Source organism: Prionailurus viverrinus, chromosome B2, assembly GCF_022837055.1.
Source record: "Prionailurus viverrinus isolate Anna chromosome B2, UM_Priviv_1.0, whole genome shotgun sequence".
NCBI lineage: Eukaryota > Metazoa > Chordata > Mammalia > Carnivora > Felidae > Prionailurus > Prionailurus viverrinus.
The window spans coordinates 1562043-1584010 of NC_062565.1; the positions used below are offsets into that span (position 1 = coordinate 1562043).

The 21968-nt window shown below is 43.8% G+C and overlaps 1 non-coding gene across 1 annotated transcript; it reads left to right on the top strand.

Annotated features, from left to right (window-relative positions):
- The first annotated feature begins 12242 nt into the window (after positions 1-12242).
- TRNAR-UCG (transfer RNA arginine (anticodon UCG)) lies at positions 12243-12315 on the top strand. Its single transcript has one exon. It is a non-coding gene; the product is annotated as a tRNA-Arg (tRNA).
- Positions 12316-21968: the final 9653 nt, after the last annotated feature.

Here is a 21968-nt window from a genome sequence, read left to right on the forward strand (position 1 = left end):
GAGCCCAGCCTTTTAGCTGGGGAGGGGGCGCGCGGCGCTGGGGGCCACCTCCTGGGGTTGAGTCCACCCTTAAAAACAAGAAAGAGCTACCACCAGTTTTGAGGATTTTCTGGAACAAAGGTTTTTCTGACTCGGGCAGAGATTCGATAAACCGGGAACCGGTGATTGACGATTAAAAGCGGGGCGTCTTCGGGGCTATGCTGGCGCATCCGCTTGGACAAAAGAGCGCGCTGAGCCTCCGGCAGAGGTCGTGAGGACGCGGCTCCTCCCCCCCGCCGGGGCCGCCGCGCACACGCGGCTTGGCTGCGTTGTGCGCATGAGCCGGTTTCTCGGCCGCGTTTGTGGAATGAATACCCGAGGCTTGAATGAGTGAGGAATGGAGTCTCAGGGCGTCCTCCCCTATTTCCTACCCGGTCCGAGGAAAGTCTCTCCCTCTACCGCCCCTCCCTTCCCCCCCTTGTCTCCTGGTGTCCTTCCCCCCCCACCCCCACCCCCACCCCCCACCCCCGCTCTGCCCACACCCCTCCCCCAGCCCGCCTACTGTGCTCCTAGTGTCCTTCCCCCGCCCACAACTCCATCCACGCCCCTCGCCTAGCCCTCTGCCCTGGGATGGAGGCCTTTAGTCTCGGCCTGGGTCCCCCAGGGGGCCGGGAGCGGGGGTGAGGGGAGAGCAGGAGAGCGCAAGGTCAGCTGAAGGGGGGTACCCGCACCCCTCCTCCCAAAAGTCGCAAGAACAATATTGTAGTAACAACATATTTCGGGTTTTAATCTCCCAATGTAAGGGTGAATGAAAAGCAGCAAATCAGAATACTTACTCCAGTATGATTTTATTTCTGTGCGTTCAGAAACACAAAACTATTGTGTGTGGGTGCGCATGTATTTAGTCGAGCAGAAAACATGAGCGACAAGAAGGGCAACCATTACGGGGTACTGGCTACTTCTGCAGAGTGAGATGGGGCCGCGTCCTCGTTGTCCATTTCTTCCACAGACTTCCACTGCAGCGTGAGGGTCTCCGCGGCAGTGTGAGCAGGGGTGCCTGGTACGGTCTTTCCCGTAGAAACCCCAAGGCTTTTTCAACAGTGACTTACTTACTTACTTAACTTACCAGAAGACCGAGCTTTGGGCCTGTAAGGAAGTATCTCAAGTACCAGAAGATTGGACACCTGTTGACAAAAGACTCAGTGACTGTCCTTAACTTGCTCCGGTCACTGACAACTTTGGGACAGAGGAGCACAGTCGTGGACTGGGAAGGTGGGATTGTCCACTCCCAATCGGCAGGTCTCACCCATGGCCAGCCTGAAGGAAGGACACACTGGGGACAACGTGAATTTCGAATGTATTGCACTCCATCTTGCCACTGCCTGTCACTGCTGATGCCAACTGACAAAAATATTTTAAACCTAAAGATAAACTCTTTTTAGAAATAAGTTTGTTGATAGTTATGGTGTGAGCCTGTATACAGACATAACTTCAACTGGTCTGAAAACGGGGTGTGCGTGAATATAGGCACACTTCTGCTGAACCTGGAATGGACGTGGTCACTGAAAAATATACGTGTCGCTGGCACATTCCCTTCTCTCTATGAACTGACGATACTCCACATGCTCTGAGTTCAATGAACTGGGCAGCTGATATAATACTTTTGGGTTAATTAAGAAAATACGGAGCATCAATTTTTCCAGCATCCCCCTGCCCCCGGCATTGATTTTGAGCACCATGCGTGAACTAGAAGAAGAAGGAGTAATACTTGGGTGTTACCAACTGGCTGTCTGGGTAGCATCCAAGATGGTGTGATGACAAAGGCACCGTATCGGTCTCTGAAGCTGTGGCCTGATCTTGGAGGAAGCAGTCTGAGGAAAAGATGTCAGATAAACCACAAGTGCCTAAGAACAAAACTTGTGATAGCTTTATCTACGTCATCAATGAGAGTATCCATATTTATATATTAAAAGATAGAGGGATACTTGGGTGGCTCCATCGGTTGAGCGTCTAAACTTCAGCTCAGGTCATGAACTCATAGTTCATTGGTTTGAGCCCCACCTCAGGCTCTGTGCTGACAGCTCAGAGCCTGGAACCTGCATTCGGACTCTGTGTCTCCCTCTCTCTCTGCCCCTCCCCCACCCATGCTCTGTCTCTCTCTCTCCTTCAAAAATAAATAAACATTAAAGTGATGTGTGATATATCTTAATTTCTATGTATTTTATTATATATGAATAAGATAATTTTAAACAGTAATAGATAGTGACATGTAGGCTTTAAATGTTACCCTTTAAAATATTATTAATCTTATCAAGCATATTTTAAGACTGAGTTTTTACTACTTTGATTTTAACACCAATTTGAATGTTATGAAGAACAAGTGATTTGCATATTGACAAGAGTACATCAGGAAAAAAATGTGCTGAAGAAGTACTCTTTTTAAAATTAAGACTATTTTTCATGGGGTCCCTGGGTGGCTCAATCCGTTGGTCGCCTGACTTTGGCTCAGGTCATGCATGATCTTGCGGTCCGTGAGTTTGGGCTCCGCGTCAGGCTCTGTGCTGACATGCTCAGAGCCTGGAGCCTGCTTCGGATTCTGTGTCTTTCTCTCTCTCTGCCCCTCCCTTGCTAGTTCTCTGTCTCCCAAAACTGAATAAAAACATTTTTTACAGGGGTACCTGGGTGGCTCAGTCGGTCAAGCGGCCGACTTCGGCTCAGGTCATGATTTCTCCGTCCGTGAATTCGAGCCCCGCATCGGGCTCTGTGCTGACAGCTCAGAGCCTGGGGCCTGTTTCGGATTCTGTGTCTCCCTCTCTCTGACCCTCCCCCGTTCATGCTCTGTCTCTCTCTGTCTCAAAAATAAATAAACATTTTAAAAAAACACATTTTTTACAAAATTAAAATTGAGACAATTTTTTTTTACAACCATTTCAAGTTCACAGGAAAATTGAAGGAAGGTACAGAGATTTCCCATAAGATGCAAAGCCTCCCCACCTGGGTGATACATTTGTTATTACTCAAAGTTCATCATTTACATTGCAATTCACTCTTGTACATTCTATGGGTTTGGACGAATATGACATGTGTCCATCATTATGGTGTCCTACAGAATAATTGCACTGTCCTAAAAATTCCTGGTCCTTCCCCTATCCATCCCTCCACTCTACCATGAAACCATGGCAGCCACTGAACTCTTTCCTGTCTCCACTGAACTCTTTCCTGCCTCCATAGTTTTTGCCTCTTCCAGAGTGTCCTGTCATCAGAATCATACAGTACACAGACTTTTTTTTTTCTATTTATTTTTGAGAGAGAGACAGAATGCAAGTGGGTTAGGGGCAGAGAGAGAGGGAGACACCTAGCATAGGGAAACATAGGGAGAATCTGAAGCAGGCTCCTGGCTCTGAGATATCAGCACAGAGCCCACCGCAGGACTTGAACTCACAAACCGTGAGATCATGACCTGAGCCGAAGTCCGACGCTCAACCGACTGAGCCACCCAGGTGCCCCAGTACACAGACTTTTAAGATTGACTTCTTTCACTTAGTAACGGCACTTAAGGTTTTTTGATGTCTTTTCGTGGCTTGATAGATCATTCCTTTTTATCTCTGAATAATACTCCATTGTCTGGATGAACCACAGTTAATTTTTCCAATCACCTACTGAAAGACATCTTGATTGCTTCCAAGGTTGGGAAATTATGAGTCAAGTTGCTATCAACACCTGTGTGCAGCTTTTTGTGTGCACATAAGTTTTCAACTCCTTTGGGTAAATAACAATGAGTGTGATTGCTAGATCATGCGGTGAGAGTATGTTTACTCTTGTCAGAATCCAACAAACTGTCTTCTGAAGTGGCTGTGCCATCTTGCATTCCCACCAGGGATGAATGAGTGTTCTTGCGGCTCCACATCCATGCCAGCATCTGGTGTTGTCAGTGTTCTGGATTTGGATCCTGCTAATTGGTATATAGTAGTAGCTCGTCGCCGCCTTAATTTGCGTTTACACAATGATGTATTATGTGGAGCATCTTTTCTATGCTAATTTTCCATCTGAATATCTCCTTAGTGAGGTGTCTTTTCTTCCATTTATTTTTTATTAATTTTTAAAAGGTTTTAATGTTTATGTATTTTTGAGAGAGAGAGAGAGAGACAGCGTGAGCAGGGGAGGGACAGAAAGAGAGGGAGGCACAGAATCCGAAGCAGGCTCCAGGCTCTGAGTTGTCAGCACGGAGCCCCACGTGGGGCTCAAACCCATGAACCGAGACTGACTGAGCCAGCCAGGCCACCCCTCTTTGATCTATTTTTAAACAGTTTTTCTTTTGTTTTTGAGTTTTAAGGGCCCTTTGTATATTTTGAGTATCAGTTCTTTATCAGATATGTATTTTTAAAATTTTTTCCACTGTATAACTTGTCTTCTCATTCTCTCAACATTGTTTTTTGCAAAGCGAAAGATTTTAATTTTAGTAAAATCCAGCTTATCAATTATTTCTTTTGTGGGTCATGCATTTGGTGTCATATCTAAAAAGTTACTGCCAGACCTAAGGTCATCCGTTATCTTCTAGGGGGGTTGTAGTTTTGCATTTTACATTTGGGTCTGTGATCCATTTGGGGTCATTTTTGTTAAGGGTGTGAAGTCTGTGTCTAGATCACATTTCATGTGGATGTCCAGTTGCTCTAACAGCATCTGTCTTTGCTCCATTGAATTGCATTTGCTCCTCTGCCACAAATCCGTTGACTTTATTTGTGCGTGTCTATTTCTAGACTCCGTTCTGTTCCATTGGTCTGTCTGTCTATCCTGGATGACTGTGGCTTTGCAGAAAGTTTGAGGTCAGCAGCGTCAACCCTCTCTTTGCTCTTCTCCAACACTGTGTTGGCTATTCTGGGTCTTTCGCCTCTGCATATAAACTTTAGAATCATTTTATCAACATCCACAAAATAACTTGCTGTGATTTTGACTGAGATTGCATTGAATCTATAGATGAAGTTGGGAAGATCTGGCATCTTGACAGTATTGACTGTTCCTGTCCATGAACATGAACTATTTCCCCATTTAACCAACTTTCCTTTGATTTCATTCATTAGAGTGTTGCAATTATCCTTGTATAGGTCTTTACATATTTATATTTCTTTTTTTGGGTGCTAAAAATGTTGTGTTTTTAGTTTCAGATTCCACTTTCATTGCTGGCATATAGGAGAGCAATTTACTTTCGTAAATTAATCTTGTATCTTTGACCTTACTAGCATCACTTATTCATTCCAGAGGGTTTTCCTCTTTTTTTTTTTTTTGTGAATTCTTCTGGATTTTCTACACAGATGATCATGTCATCTGAGAACAAAGGCAGCTTTATTTCTCCTTCCCAATCTGTATTCCTTTTGTTTGCTTTACTTGTCTTATTGCATTAGCAAGGACTTCTAATACAATGTTGAGAAGGAGTAGTGAGGACATCCCTGCCTTGTACCTGATCTTCATGGCGAAGCTTCCTCTTTCTTACCACAAGTGTGATGTTATCTGTAGGTTTCTTGGATATATTCCTTACAAGGGTGAGAAAGTTCCCCTCTATTCATAGTCTACGGAGAATGGGTGTTGTATTTTGTCAAAGGCTTCCCTCTTTTTCTGCCCTTTGTGGTTTTAATTGAGCATTTTATATGATTCCATTTTCCCTCCTTTCTTAGCGTATTGACTATGCTTCTTTTTGTTTACAAACTTGTTTTTAGTGGTTGCCCCAGAGTTTGCAATATATATTTACAGCTAATGTCCATTTTCAAATAATGCAATACCTGTCATGGGTAACGTGAGTACCTTATAATAACAAAATATTCCTGGTACCCTCCTCATGTCCCTAGTATCATTCCTGCCATTCACTTATCAATAAGCAAACATAAGCATATATATATACATGAGATATATAAAGGAGCATACATAACTGAATACATTGTTGCTATTGTTATTTTGAACCAAACAGTTATTTGTTAGATTAAGAATAAGAAAAACAAAAGTTTTGGGGCGCCTGGGTGGCGCAGTCGGTTAAGCGTCTGACTTCAGCCAGGTCACGATCTTGCAGTCCGGGAGTTCGAGCCCCGCGTCAGGCTCTGGGCTGATGGCTCAGAGCCTGGAGCCTGTTTCCGATTCTGTGTCTCCCTCTCTCTCTCTGCCCCTCCCCCGTTCATGCTCTGTCTCTCTCTGTCCCAAAAATAAATAAACGTTGAAAAAAAAAATTAAAAAAAAAAACAACTCCTTTAACAATTCTTGCAAAACAGGTCTACTGGCCACAAATTTGTTTAATTTTTGTTTATCTGAGAATGTCTTCATTTCTCCTTCACTTTTGAAGAATAAGTTTGTAGATTACAGGATTCTAGTTTGGTGAGGTTTTTTTCTCTCAGCATGTTAAGTATTTCTTGTTTGTATAGTTTCTGAGGAGAAATCGGATATAATTCTTATCTTTGTTCCTCTGTCGACAAGATGCATTTTCCTCTGACTTCTTTCAGAATTTTTTCTTATTTTCTCTTCCTTCCTTCCTTCCTTCCTTCCTTCCTTCTTTCTGTAGTTTTAAGATGATATGTGTAGAGGGATGCCTAGGTGGCTCAGTCGGTTGAGCCTTGACTTCAGCTCAGGCCATGATCTTATGGTCCCTGAGTTTGAGCCCAGTGTGAGGCTCTGTGCTAACAGCTCAGAACCTGGAGCCTGCTTCGGATTCTGTGTCCCCTCTTTCTCTTATGCCGTCTCTCTCTCTCTCTCTCTCAAAAATAAACATTACAATTTTGTTTAAAAAAGATAAGATGTGTAGGTATAGTGTTTTTTTTCTGCCGTTGTTGTTTATTTTGGTTTGATTTTAGGTGGTGGGTTTTTCGTCTGCTTGTTTGGGGTTTTTTGGTGTTTTCTTGTTTTTTGTGGGTTTGGGGGTTTGGTTTTTTTTTGGTTTGTTTTGGGGGAGGGCATTTTTTATGCTTGGTGCTTTCTGGATCTGTGATTTGGTGTCTGAAATTAATTTGGGAGGAATTCTCAGTCATTGTTATATCAAAAATGTCTCCCATTACTTTCTCTCTTTCTCCTTTCCTGTGTTTCCATCATGCATATGTTACACCGTTTGTAGTCGTGCCTCGGTGCTTGGAGGTTCTGGTCCGGTTTTTGTTTGTTTAGTCATTGTTCTGTTTGCTCTTTGGTATGAAGGAGAAAAAGACGTTAACATTTCTCTGTCCTCAACCTTGACCACAATTGCCACAAGTTCTTTCTGAAAGACTTTTAGCAATTTCACTAAAATGCTCATCTACTTAACTATGTTACTTATGTTAAGAATTCTGTGCCACCAAGCCAGTTACCTCAAACTGAATTCCCTTCTGTCTTTCTGAACGACCAATTTTTATCTGAGAAAGTAATTGCTTTAATTACACAAAGTGCACAAGAATATTGGCAGCGGTAGATTGAAACTGATGTCCTCAAAGAGACTGGAGCGTAACCCGGAGCGTGGGGTCCTTTAGGCCTCTACCGTGTCGGAGACGTGCACGCAAGAAGTAGTTTTACTTCTAAAAGATGCAAGAATGTATTTTGTAAGAACGCAGAGTTGACAACCTAATCCTCACATCCCCCACTATAAATACTGGTCAGGGGCTTCAATTCTCTCAAACTGGGGCATTTAATTGAAATATGCATTTGGATTGTCCACTCAAGGGGCGCCTGGGTGGCGCAGTCGGTTAAGCGTCCGACTTCAGCCAGGTCACGATCTCGCGGTCCGTGAGTTCGAGCCCTGCGTCAGGCTCTGGGCTGATCGCTCAGAGCCTGGAGCCTGTTTCCGATTCTGTGTCTCCCTCTCTCTCTGCCCCTCCCCTCTGCCCCTCCCCCATTCATGCTCTGTCTCTCTCTGTCCCAAAAAAAAAAGTTGGATTGTCCACTCAATTCCTACCTATGCAAGGTCACTTCCCCATCCTTCCAAATCAACCGCCGCTTTCTCAGCTCTTACTATGGGCCAGCTTCCAGCTCAGACTGCTACTGTGAGCTCTGTTACCTGTGCTGTGAGCTCTGTTACCTGTGCTGTGTGCTCTGAGACACCACCACGGCAGGGACTGGGCCCTCAGGGGAACAATCACTGTAGTGAAAGGATCCACCCTCGAGGGAGTGAGTAGAAATTCCAGTGCCCTCAGCGACACTGGCATTCCCACGGTGTGGAAATCAAGTCCCGGGTTTAACAGTTGCTTTGCTGGGCTGTGGAAGGTTGTCGCTCGTCTACCTTTTTGTCTAGTTTGTCCTGTTTCATCCTTGTCCCTTTTCAACTTGTCCATTGCTCCTTTATGTAATTACAGAAGGATGCAAATCACACGTGCTGCTTGCAGCAGTATTTGTAGTGAAGCTCAACATTCCTGTAGTGACCCAGCAAGCCCACTCCCAAGTACATACCTGTCCTGCCGTCATTCAGCTGAAAGCAAGTGGTCTCCCCCACCCCCTGCATTTGGTTTAAATCACAAGACTGATAATGCTATATGTGCACCAGGAAGCTATGAAAATGTTTACTCACATTATGAGGCTTTCTGGGGAGAGCAGACAAGGCTCCCAGGCAGGTCCAAAAATGGCTTGAGAGAGCAGGAGGGGTGGAGCTGGGCAAAGGTTCCCGAGTGGCAGCCGGGGCTAGTGTGGTTTGACCTTCCCACTGGAGCCAAGAGAGGGAGCTTCTGCACTTTCTTATGAGCTGGTTTAGATGTGAGGGAGTGATGGGTCTTGAAAGCGATCAGCAAACTTCAGCAACAGTCAAACTCCTAGCTACAATACCCCAGAGGAATTTGTGTACAGGTCCACCCACAAAACACCTTTACAAGAGTGTCCTTAATAGCCCTGTTCATGATATCCCCAAACTGGAAACAACCCAAACGTCCATCATGAACAGAACGGACCAATAAATTGTGACATATTCATGCAATTCAACAAAAAAGAACATTGTTAACTGCAACAACAGGAGAAGCCAGGCGTAAAAGAGCGCATCCTGTATAATTCTACTTACATAAGTGATTAAAATGTGCAATACTGAAAAGTGATGTCAGAAGTTAAGAGAGTGGTGACCCTTATGAAGAGAGTGGTTATGAGGTGCATGAGGAGAGCTTTTGGTGAGGTTCTATTTCTTGACATAGCCCAAGGGACAAAATTGAGTTCTGGGTTTCATTTGATGGAAATAGTGGCAATAAATTGGAACAAAAGATCTGGGTGAAGATTCAGAGATATGTTCTCTTTGTAAACATTCAGTGATCTGTATACATGTATGTTGTTGTGGTTTTTTTGGATTAAGTAATTTATTTAGCTCACAATAATATTAAGAATCAGATAATCCGACTTCAGTGTCTATGCTCTTAATTGGTACACTACTCTGGTAACATGAATATAAAAAACATGTTACATGTAATTTACCATTTTTTAAATTTTTTTATCAATTTTTTAAATTTACATCCAAGTTTGTTAACATATAGTGCAACAATGATTTCAGGAGTAGGTTCCTTAGTGCCCCTTACCCATTTAGCCCATCCCCCTCCCACAACCCCTCCAGCAACCCTCAGTTTGTTCTCCATATTTATGAGTCTCTTCTGTTTTGTCTCCCTCCCTGTTTTTATATTATTTTTGTTTCTTTCCCTTATGTTCATCTGTTTTGTCTCTTAAAGTCCTCATATGAGTGAAGTCATATGATTTTTGTCTTTCTCTGGCTGACTAATTTTGCTTAGCATAATACCCTCCAGTTCCATCCACCTCGTTGCAAATGGCAAGATTTTATTCTTTTTGATTGCCAAGTAATACTCCATTTTATATATATACCACATCTTCTTTATCCATTCATCCATCGATGGACCTTTGGACTCTTTCCATACTTTGGCTATGTTGATAGTGCTGCTATAAACATGGGGGTGCATGTGTCCCTTTGAAACAGCACACCTGTATCCCTTGGATAAATACCTAGTAGTGCAATTGCTGGGTCATAGGGTAGTTCTATTTTTAGTTTTTTGAGGAACCTCCATACTGTTTTCCAGAGTGGCTGCCCCAGTTTGCGTTCTCACCAGCAGTGCAAGAGATCCTCTCTCTCCGCATCCTCGCCAACATCTGTTGTTGCCTGAGTTGTTAATGTTAGCCATTCTGACCAGTGTGAGGTGGTATCTCATTGTGGTTTTGATTTGTATTTCCCTGATGATGAGTGACGTTGAGCATTTTTTCATGTGTCGGTTGGCCATCTGGATGTCTTCTTTGGAGAAGTGTCTTTTCATGTCTTCTGCCCTTTTCTTCACTGGATTATTTGTTTTTTGGGTGTTGAGTTTGATAAGTTCTGTATAGATTTTGGATACTAACCCTTTCTCTGATATGTCATTGGCAAATATCTCCTCCCATTCTGTCGGTTGCCTTTTCGTTTTACTGATTGTTTCCTTCGCTGTGCAGAAGCTTTTATTTTGATGAGGTCCTAATAGTTCATTTTTGCTTTTGTTTCCCTTGCCTCTGGAGACATGTTGAGTAAGAAGTTGCTGCAGCCAGGATCAAAGAGGTTTTTACACGTATGTTTGAACACTTTCCCACATGCTTTTTATACTTCACTTAAAAAAGAAAAGCCACTAATTAAGAAAGAATATTTCCATTTTATCTCTCTCTCTCACTCTGAAATAACGAGTATAATAATACTTGTGATAATCATTCTCTTGCTTTTATATACTACTACACATGTATCCATAAAAAAATAGATTATTTAGTATGTTTAGTTTGTAGTTTCTATACATGAAACCATGCTATATTTGTTTTGGGGTATTTCCTTATTACTGAAATATTATCATGTGACTATCTTGTTTTGTGTGGTATCTAGATTTTTCTTTGTTGCATGCAATTGCTTTTGTAAATTTTTATAGCTATCAGGAAAATGTGTTAAAATTCTTTTGCTAGTTATAATAGTTTATTTTTGTTTGTTTAGTTGATCTTTTACACAAGCACACAATCTGTTAAAAAAAGGGGGGGGGAGAGACTTTGTTTCTTCCTTTCTAGTCATTACACCTTTTTAATTTACATGCTTTTTCTCTTTGTACTAAGGTGCACATAACTTTTTTCTTTTAATTTCTGGATGTGCTGAATCATAAAAACTTTTTTTTTTTAATTTTTTTTCAACGTTTATTTATTTTTGGGACAGAGAGAGACAGAGCATGAACGGGGGAGGGGCAGAGAGAGAGGGAGACACAGAATCGGAAACAGGCTCCAGGCTCGGAGCCCTCAGCCCAGAGCCTGACGCGGGGCTCGAACTCCCGGACCGCGAGATCGTGACCTGGCTGAAGTCGGACGCTTAACTGACTGCGCCACCCAGGCGCCCCCATAAAAACTTTTTTTAATGTTAGATTGACTTTCAATTTTTGGTATAAGCCCACGCTTGTCACAATTTTTAAGCACTGTTTGATCTAGTTTGCTTTTTTTTTTTTTTCTTTAAGGGATATTTGCCTTTACATTCATGAATGAGATTTGCCGATGATTTTCCTTTCTCACCTGTCTCAGCCTGGCTTTGACATCAGGATAAGGTCGGTCGTATAAAATGAGATGGAAAGCTTCCCTCTGTGACTATGTAAGTGTTTGTGTCCAGTTGAAATTATTCCCCTTAAAATATTTTGTAGAACCTGCAGATGAAAATATCTGGGTTTGGGGTTTTCTCTGTGGGGAAAAATGGACTATTTATTCAGTTTGTTGAATGATTTGGGGCTATTCCACTGTGTGGCTCCAAACAGGACGGACGTTTCTCGGTCGTGCACGGTGTCTGGGACCTTCTGGGGCCTCGTACAAAGGTCGGGGGAGGCTCTGGCGTCTCCATCCTGCACGGCTTCCAGGAGAGCAGGGCGAGGAGGCCCTGGATCCCGCCCTACCTGAGGCTGTCCCAGCGGGGTTGGGGCTGAGCTGAGCCGTGGCAGGAGGGGCTCTCTGTCCCACTCCTGGTGATTTTCCTTTACTCCCAGGGCGTCTCCGTTCTGACCTCTCAAGGTGACCTGGGAGCCTGTGGCCCTGACCACAGAGGGACTTTCAGTCCTTTTCTCCCGTCTTTACAGTTGGAAGCAGCTGGCTGAGCTGCACGAGGGAGGTGCGGGGTCCGGGTGAAGGCAGAGGCGAGGAGGGAGTCACAGCTTGTCAGCAGGTGGATTATGCAGCGTTTGTGAATGTCAACCGCGCTGCCTCCGAACCGGGGTTAACCGAGAGGGCGCCATCACTTTAGAGAGCAACGCACGGGCAAGCCAGAGTCTAGATTCGCAACACTTGTTGTAGCTTTTGCGACAAGGAGGCTGTGGGACCACGTGGCCTAATGGATAAGGCGTCTGACTTCGGATCAGAAGATTGAGGGTTCGAATCCCTTCGTGGTTGCTGTTCCCTTTTTCACTCTCACATCTCTGTCCGACCCTCCAGTGCGTCTCAGGTGCACAGACCCTCCAGTGCGTCTCAGGTGCACAGTTGTGCGGGGAAGCGCGTGAGCGGCCCCCACCCCCCACACCGTGCCGGGCAGGTGCACGGGGGCGTGGAAGCGCAGCGGGGCTCGGAGGCTGAGGAGCTCTGCTCTCTCGACCCTGTAGCACGGGTCCCTGTAGGTCACTTAGGTCCGTGACGACCGTCCTCCCCCTTTCCCTTCCCGGTGGCTGGCGGCCGCGCTCAGTGACTTAAGAGCAGACGCACAGAAAACCTGTTATCTTGCGCGATTTGTCTCTTAAGTCAGTTTAAATGTTGCCTCTTTCGAAAGGAGGACCCCTCACACCTTAGATCCCAGGTGGTGACTCCCGCTGAGTCAGACTGACGCCCCCCTCCCCCCATGGCCACTGGACCACCTGCAGATCTGCGCACCTGGGCTCGGCAGGTGCACCTGTCCCGGTGCCCTGGACCCAGTGCGGTGACCCCCGACCTGCAGGGGAGGGGAGCCCAGCGAACCGGGACCAACAGGGAGCAGCTACCGCGGAAGTGAAAAGAATCTGGGCAAATACACCTGAGTATTTAGATGAAGTGGACGAAATGTTAGAACAGCATGACGTGTCAAGGGAGGTTCGAGAAGGAATATCAAATGTGAATATTCTTAAACGATGAAATATTTTGAATTAGTTGTCAAAAGTCCTACCTAGAAAATCCCGTGTCCCGAGGCTTACCAAGGACTTCTTTAAACTATTCAAAGAAGAAATCAATCTGACCAGACATAGCTCTGCTGAGGCAGAGCAGGGCCTGGGCCTGGGTCCCCTCGACCCTCCCCACACGGTCCCCGTGGGGGAAGAGAACTGCCCGCCTCCAGCACACCCTGCAGGAACGCGGACGCGGGTGTGGCCACAGGCTGGGCGACCCCGGACCAAAGCCGTCTGCACCCGGAGGGGCCCCAGCGCTGACCTCCCTCCTCTCCCCTCATTGTAACAGTAAATGTCACACCCGGGGTGGAGATCACAGCCAGGGCCCCCTCCTCCACGCTCTCACTCTTCACCCCTCTCCCGCCCACCTGTCCTGGGGTGTCCACTTGAGCCCACCATCCGTCCCACCGCCCCCGGGATGCAGGGCAGCAGCCCCAACTCAGCCGAGCCCGACGCTCCTGGTGGGCCCCGCGGGTCAGCTCCTGCTGCGGGGCGAGCCCAGGGCCCGGGGAGGGGACACTTCCACAGTGTAGGGAAGGAGACCCACAATTACGTTTGCAGAAAGCCATAATGAGATTGTCTTCCAGGTAATGTACATTTTATTTTATTTAGTTAATGTACATCTTAAATGGCTTTATAAGGTATAGTTTGCTTAGAATCAACTGCATATATTTAAACATATGTATGAGTTTGACATAGGTATAGCTCAAGAAGCCATCACTACGATAAAGGTAGTGAACACAGGCCACACCCCCAAAAGTGTCCATCAGTGCCCTTTTGTAACCCCTGTCCCCTCCCACACCCACTGCTTCCTGTCAGTATGTTTGTAGTTTTATGAAACATTATAACTTGTAGTTTATACAAGTTATACATTATAACTTGTAGTTATCCGGAATTTATGTAAATGAAATCCTACAATATGGGCTGTCTTTACTCTTTCACTCACATCATTATTTTGAGACTCATCCATGATGCTTGTATCAATAATTCACTTCTTTTTATTGCTGGATAGTATTCTGTTCTATGGACATACCACATCTGCCTGTTGGTGAATATCTCCAGTTACGAATAAAGCTGCTATGAACAGTTGTATGTAAGCCTTGGTGTGGATATAGTCTTTCAGTTTTCCTGAATAAATACCTAGCAGTGGAGTGGCTGGGCCATATGGTAGGTCCATATTTAACGTTTTAAAAGGAAACTGCCCGACCAAGGCTGGTATTACCTTCATACCTAACCTGATGGGGACATTATGAGAAAGGAAGACCATCAGTCAGTCTCCCTCTTGAACATAGATACAAATTATAATGAAAGTTAAGGAACTGAACACAGTCATGTTTAAAATTGTAAGTGATTTTGGTCTTAAGTTTATACCAAGATTACAAGGTTAGTTTATCATTAAAAATTAAGTCATTCCTGGGAATGCAAACTGGTGCAGCCACTCTGGAAAACAGTATGGAGGTTCCTCAAAAAACTAAAAATAGAACTGCCCTATGACCCAGCAATTGCACTACTAGGGATTTATCCAAGGGATACAGGTGTGCTGTTTCAAAGGGACACATGCACCCCCATGTTTATAGCAGCTCTATCAACAATAGCCAAAGTATGGAAAGAGCCCAAATGTCCATCGATGGATAAATGGGTAAAGAAGATGTGGTATATATATACAATGGAGTATTACTCGGCAATCAAAAAGAATGAAATCTTGCCATTTGCAACTAGGTGGATGGAACTGGAGGGTATTATGCTAAGTGAAATTAGTCAGAGAAAGACAAATATCATATGACTTCACTCATTTGAGGACTTCAAGGGACAAAACAGATGAACATAAGGGAAGGGAAACAAAAATAATATAAAAACAGGGAGGGGGACAAAACAGAAGAGACTCATAAATATGGAGAACAAACTGAGGGCTGCTGGAGGGGTTGTGGGAGGGGGGATGGGCTAAATGCGTAAGGGGCACTAAGGAATCTACTCTTGAAATCATTGTTTCACTATATGCTAACTAATTTGGATGTAAATTTTAAAAATCAGTCAATCAATCATTCCAATTTGCACATTAAGCATGAAATAACCCCCCTCCCCCCAAAAAAGAATGAAATAAACCCTGTGATCACCTCAATAGAGACAAAAAAAAAGTACTTGATAAAATTCAGCATTCAGTCATGATCAAAACTCCAAGCAGCCTAGCAATAGAAGGTAACTTCTCTAACCTAGCATCTTTTTTTTTTTTAATTTTTTTCAACATTTTTATTTATTTTTGGGACAGAGAGAGACAGAGCATGAACGGGGGAGGGGCAGAGAGAGAGGGAGACACAGAATCGGAAGCAGGCTCCAGGCTCTGAGCCATCAGCCCAGAGCCCAACGCGGGGCTCGAACTCACGGACCGCGAGATCGTGACCTGGCTGAAGTCGGCCGCCCAACCGACTGCGCCACCCAGGCGCCCCTAACCTGGCATCTTTGAGAAAGTATAGTCAACATCACCTTAAATGTGAAATATCGAATGTATGTAGAGTAATGACAACATTCTGTTTGAGCTTGGTGACTAATCAAGGATACCAGCTATAGTCATTTCTATTGAAGATTATGGATTTCTGTGTGCCTCATTCGTCGCCTTGGGCAGTCATGCCCACACAAGGAATAAAAGGTTAAATGACCGGAAAGGAATAAAGAAAAGTGTCGTTATCCTCAGATGATGTGATGATATATGAAGGTAAGTTGTTAGATTATATAGATCTATTACAATATGCCAGCTCGTAAGATCTAATCGATGTTAATGTACCGGGCCTGAACACACAAAGAGATTGACTGTAAGCGTATGTTACACACGATGATAAAACAGGGGGTTGGAGAATACAACCTTGCTCCCCTCACTTACAATAAGCCCTTTCCTTTTTACTCCACAGCAGCCTGCGAATCCAATAGACAACTTTTATTGATTACAGTTTTCATTGTTTATTTTTTACCAGTTGGTGAAGGCTGCATTTAGGGGCTCTGAGAGAGTGATACAAGGCAAACCGGGGGCAGCTGACATGGCTGAAACCCTCCTGCTCTGTGTGCCTGCTGGACCCAGTCCCCTCTGTCCCCCTGTCTCCTCTGGGCGCTTTCTGGAGCTGAAGTCCAGGTACAGCTGATTCTGGGCCCAGCTGGGGCTGGTGGGTCGGGAGGCTTTGAAGGCTTTTTTTGAAGACAGAAACCATTTCTCTCCCTAGAATTCTGAGCTCTTCTTGGGGCTTCTAATCTGAGAATAATCAGGCAAGGACACCAAATTGGGCCTCAGAAACCCCAGAGCCCTTCAGAACAGTCATGCAGAGATCTCACTCTGCCATTGCCCACAGACACTCCGGCCTTCAGTCCCACACCACTGCATGATAATAACTCCTGCCTCGTGAGATGAAACATTAATATGTTGTTCCAAAGTACGCCCTGGGTTGTTTTAGACCAGTCTGGGAACACACAGGAGGGGACTTGACTGTCAGGAAAGGGGAAGTTCATGGACTCACAGATCTCCGGAAACAGAAGCCGTGGCCTGTCACAAAGGGGAGAGGGGAAGCACCAGGTCAGTCAAGAGGCAGAGAAGGGGGAGGGGGATGTGGGCTAGAGACTTTACTGTGGTCTCTGTGGGAAGGAGTGTGTGAGACAGGGAGACAGGCTTAAGCACCGGGCAGTTTGGATAAGTTTGGGGGCTGTCCCTGGCCATCTGGTGTCTGGCCCTGGGGTGATGAGGGCAGGATAGTGGGCCAGAGCATAAGGGCTTGATTAAGGCAAACATTTGGAGCCTGGATTCTGGACTGGTTGGTTTGCACAGAAAAGGCATGGGGTTGTTTCCTACCTCTGGGAATTGATTAGCCCGCAGGGACAAGGACAGTCTTTCTCTAGGGTTGCCGAGGTCCCAAGATGTCAAAGCATCAGGAAATACAGAGAATTAAAAATACGATTAACACACATATATAAAGCACTGAGCATGAGGCATGACATTTGGCCTGTCCACAATAAATTATATTTATCATTTACATTATGTATTTTAAGCTCAGAGGGGATCAAGTGATGTGTATGCCACATCATGTGGTTAATAGCAATGGAAGGAACCCAATTTCTGTATTCCTACTTTAGGGCTCTAACTATGTCATCCGGCCCCTCACCTGTTGTTACTAGTTCCTAACCATCTATGACATTAACCTTTGCTCCCCTTGTAGAAATTATCTCTTGAGTGGTAAGGAAACTCTTTATGGGCCCGATTTCACTGTTCAGATCAAGTAAAGACTCTGCTTTCCCAGATCTCTGAAGCTCTGGTAAGCTTGTGAGTACCTTCAGAGCATGCCTTCTGCATGAGAAGAGCAAATAGTCCAGATCCTACAGAAAACATGGTAGGCTTACTTCAGAACTCCCAGCTGAAAGTATGACCTATCCCTATTGCAACCAGGTTAAGAGTAAAAAAAAATTGAGGCTGAAAGAGCTTTGCCTACTCACAGGGCCTTAGCTGCCCTGGGCCAGTAGACTATCACTGGAACACTCAGATCCTAGAGTTCTCAGCCTCTCATGACCCAGGTGTCCATTCTGGCTCACATCCTGGTGAAGACAGAGTCCATGGGGCCAGAAGGTGTTGTGGGAGTCTAGGCTTGGAAGATAGGAAGGGGGGAAGGCAGAGAAGGGGGGAATAAGGAAAGATAGAAGAAGAAGGGGGGTAAGAAGATGAGAGAAAGAAGTATGCAGGAAGAGAAGAACATCGACATTCACAAGCTGCCTTCCATGTGCCAGCCATCTTCAAATACATCACATTTAATCCTCACTAATCATCAGGGGGTTATTAGTGTGCCCATTAGATCAATATGGGAGTCAACACAGAGAGAAAATAAACAATATGTCTCAGTTGGTTTTCCTAAAAATCCCAAGTGTTCCAAAACCACTACTACTACTACTACTACTAATAATAACATCTAATGATAAAGATTTTTGGAAGACGGGAAGAGTAATGCCTGAAGGCAGAACACAGAGCTGGAGTACAAGAGAAAGGGAGGGAAGAAAGGCGATGCGGGAGATTCAGGAGCACAGACCTCTGGGATCACGAGGCATTCCGAAGCCAGGGTCACATAATTTCCCTGAGTGGGGCTTCTGGGTGGCTCTGTCTGTTAAGTATCTAACTTTTGATTTCAGCTCAGGTCATGATCCCACAGTCATGGGATTGAGCCCCCAAGTCAGGCTCTGCACTGAGTGTGGAGCCTGCTTAAGATTCTCTGTCTCCCTCTCCCTCTCTGCCCCTCCCCCACTCGCATGTGCACACTCTCTCTCTAACATAAAATTTTTAATGCCCCTGAGGTAGGGGTGATCTCATATAGACCTCAGCCTCTTCAAGGAAGAAACCATTTATTAACTAAACCAAGATTGGTGTATTTTAAATTCCACACACCCCTCCTGTTATTTGGGATAAAAATGAACAATTCAATAGTCTCTGCCGTGAGAAGCTTGATGTCAAGGATGTCAACAAGCAGAAGTCCTGCCTTTGCAGCTCTGATCCTGCCGTGATGGCCCCACAGACTGGCTGTGGTGTGTGTGTGGACATGCTTTGTAAAAAGCTTACAGCAGAAAGGAACCGGGGAGAGATAAACCCACCGTAGCAGGTAAGTGGTACAATATTACCTTGGACTGAAGAAAACAATGCCATTTAACACCCATTTGCTTCGGTCTTCTCCAACAAGGAAAAAATCGTATTATTTTTTAAAATATTAACTCATTTTATCATCACACAATCTTTTTTTTAAATTTCTTTAGTAATCTTTATGCCCAATGTGGGGTTCAAACAACCCCCAGATCTGGAGTCACATGTTGTACAAAGTGAGCCAGCTGTGAGCCCCAGAAAAATTATATTTATAGTGGGAAAAGAAAAGGATTGAAGAGGAATATGAGGCTAAATTGTGAACGAATGCTAGGGAAACTTTTTTTTACCTACTTGTAGTTTTTAAGGCTATACACCCACTGAAATAGTATCTCAGGATATTAAAAACACCATTAATCCGCTGTAATTCTGTAAGTATTATCTACAAGAAGTCCTAGAGGTATTAAAATATCCTGAATTTATAAAGAGGCTAAATGAAACTTTGAAGTCTAAAAGGCAACCTTAATGTAGAAATTCTGTGGCTTTGTACACTTATTTTTTTTTTTTAGCAGGACACGCTGTGAAGGCCTGTGGAGTGTGGTAATCACTGAGGAAAGGCTTAGGTTTACAAAGGACGACCCATAAGACAAACGTAAGTCAAGCCCAAGTAGAATCCTAGCTCTGGGGTCTAGGCTCTCTGTGGACGTTTCTTGCTACATTTGAACTGATTTGGTGGAACATATAATAAGTGTCCTGATTACATTTGCTTGTGATTTCTAACTATCAGTTGATCAGTTATGATCACTGATCAACTTGACATCCCCAATTGCTATCGACCAGAGGGTGCATTAAACTTGGGAGAAATCAATTGCCCAGAACAATATTGGAGATTAACAGCACCTCATAAAAACAAGGTTCATGCGTTTTAGTTGACCATAAGCTACACTTTTTTAAAGCTACACTTATTTTTTAAGTAATGCTAAAAATAAAAGCAACTTTGACAAATAATGCATTTCCAGAGTACTTAAGGAATTCCCACAAATAATAAACAAACCAGAAAAACCCAGGAAAAAAATGGGGAAAACTATTGAGTAGTCACTTCCCCACAAAGAAAGATGTCTGAAAGATCAGGAAACATATGAAAAGGTGACAAACTTCAAGTCAGCAGAAAAGTGGAAATTAAAACTTCAATAAGATACTACTGAATGGAAGACATTTAAAAAGAGTGAAAATATTAAGTGTTTGCAAGTATACAGAACAACTATGACTCTCCTATAATCGTGGACTGTGTCCCCCCAAATTCTTATGCTGAAGCCCTAACCCCCAATATGATGGTATTAGAAGGTGGTGCCCTTGGGATGTTGTTGAGATTATATCATGAAGGTGGAGCTGTCCCATGATGGGATGGGAGCCTTTATAAAAAGAGGAAGAAACACCAGAGTTTCCTCGCCGCCGTGTGGGGACGTACCAAGAAGACAGACACCTGCCAGCTAAGAAGACAGCCCTGCCCACGCTGACATCCTGATCATGGACATCCCAGCCTCCAGAACTGTGAGGAATAAACATCTTAGTCAAGTTGATTAAGACACCTACCTTGTTAGGGTATGTTAACACATGTAATAGAGGCATAGTCCTATAATCAGAGGGCCGGTACTAGAGTTCTTTCTCTTGCACTGTTCTTCCTAAAATGTTATACTTAAAACCAGAGAATTCTAAGGTACTGGAGGCAAATAAATGTACGAAAATCAATTGTATCCGTATATACAAGTAATAGGCAATTGTAAAAAGAAATAAGATGCATTGATTGTCATAGGACAAATTGCATAAAATGTGTCATATTTAATAATAAATCCAATAAAATAAATAGTATTTAATCTAATGAACCTAAGGGAAATGATGTCTATGAGGTCCATTAGACCTCTATGGAAAAAGCTATGAAAATTTAGTGAGAGAGTTTAAGACCCAAATAAATAGAGATACATACCAAGTCTATGGAATGAAATAGCCAGTACTATAGAGATGTCACATCTCTCAAATTGATCCATAGATTCAAAGCAATTCCAAAATCCTAACTAATTTATATTTAGAAATTGATGAACTCAGTTCTAAAATGTATGTAGAAGTGTAAATGGGCAATCAACTAAGATACGAGGGAGATAAGGAACAAAATGAGAGGATTTATCCATCTGATATTAAGACTCATTCAAAGTTTCAACAGTAATTAAAAGAAGCATGGCATTGGCCGGGATCAGTAAATAGAGAAATCAAACATAACAACTTGTGCTCATGTGGACACCGGATAGAGAAAGTGGATACTCTACAGATGGGGGGTGGAATGAATTTTAGATAAATAATTCTAGAAAAAATGAACACACGTGGATTGACCTGTACTTCATCATATAGAAAAAACAAAAACCTGTTTAAGACTTACACGTAAAAAACAAATATATACAGATTTTATAAAATTATAAAAAAGAATATATTTGTAAACTTGGGGTAGAGAAGAATTTCATAAACATGCACATGACAACAATGAGGAAAAAGATTGGCAAATTTGTCAACATTAATTTTTTTCAAGTTTATTTATTTATTTTTAAAGAGAGAGAGAGTTGGGGCGCCTGGGTGGCTCAGTTAGTTAAGCGTTCCACTTCAGCTAAGGTCATGATCTCATGGTCTGTGGGTTCCGAGCCCCGCATCAGGCTCTGTGCTGACAGCTCAGAGCCTGGAGCCTGCTTCGGATTCTGTCTCCCTCTCTCTCTGCCCCTCACTCACACTCTGTCTCTCTCCTTCTCTCAAAAAATAAATAAACATTTAAAAAAGAGTGAGGGGCGTCTGGGTGGCTCAGTCAGTTGGGTGTCCAACTTCGGCTCGGGTCATGATCTCAAGGTTTGTGAGTTCAAGCCCTGCATTGGGCTCTGTGCTGACAGTGCAGAGCCTGCTTGGAATTCTCTCCCTCCATCCCTCTCCCACTCATTCTTGCTTTCCCTCTCTCTCAAAGATAAAATAAACATTTTTAAAAAGCTAGCATGAAGGTTAAAAGACACAAGTAGTAAAAAAAAATTTTTAACTACAATAATTATTTAAAAAAAAAGAAAGAGTGTGAAGAAAGGGGGGAGGGGCAGAGAGACAAGAGAGAATCCCAGGCAGGCTCTGCACTGTTAGCTCAGAGCCGGATGCGGGGCTCCATCCCACGAACTGAACCATGAGATTATGACCTGAGCTGATATCAAGAGTCAGGTGCTTAACCGACTGAGCCACCCGGTGCCCCAGATCTTTGTTCTTAATCCAGTATGACAATCTCTGCCATCTGATTGGGTTGTTTAATC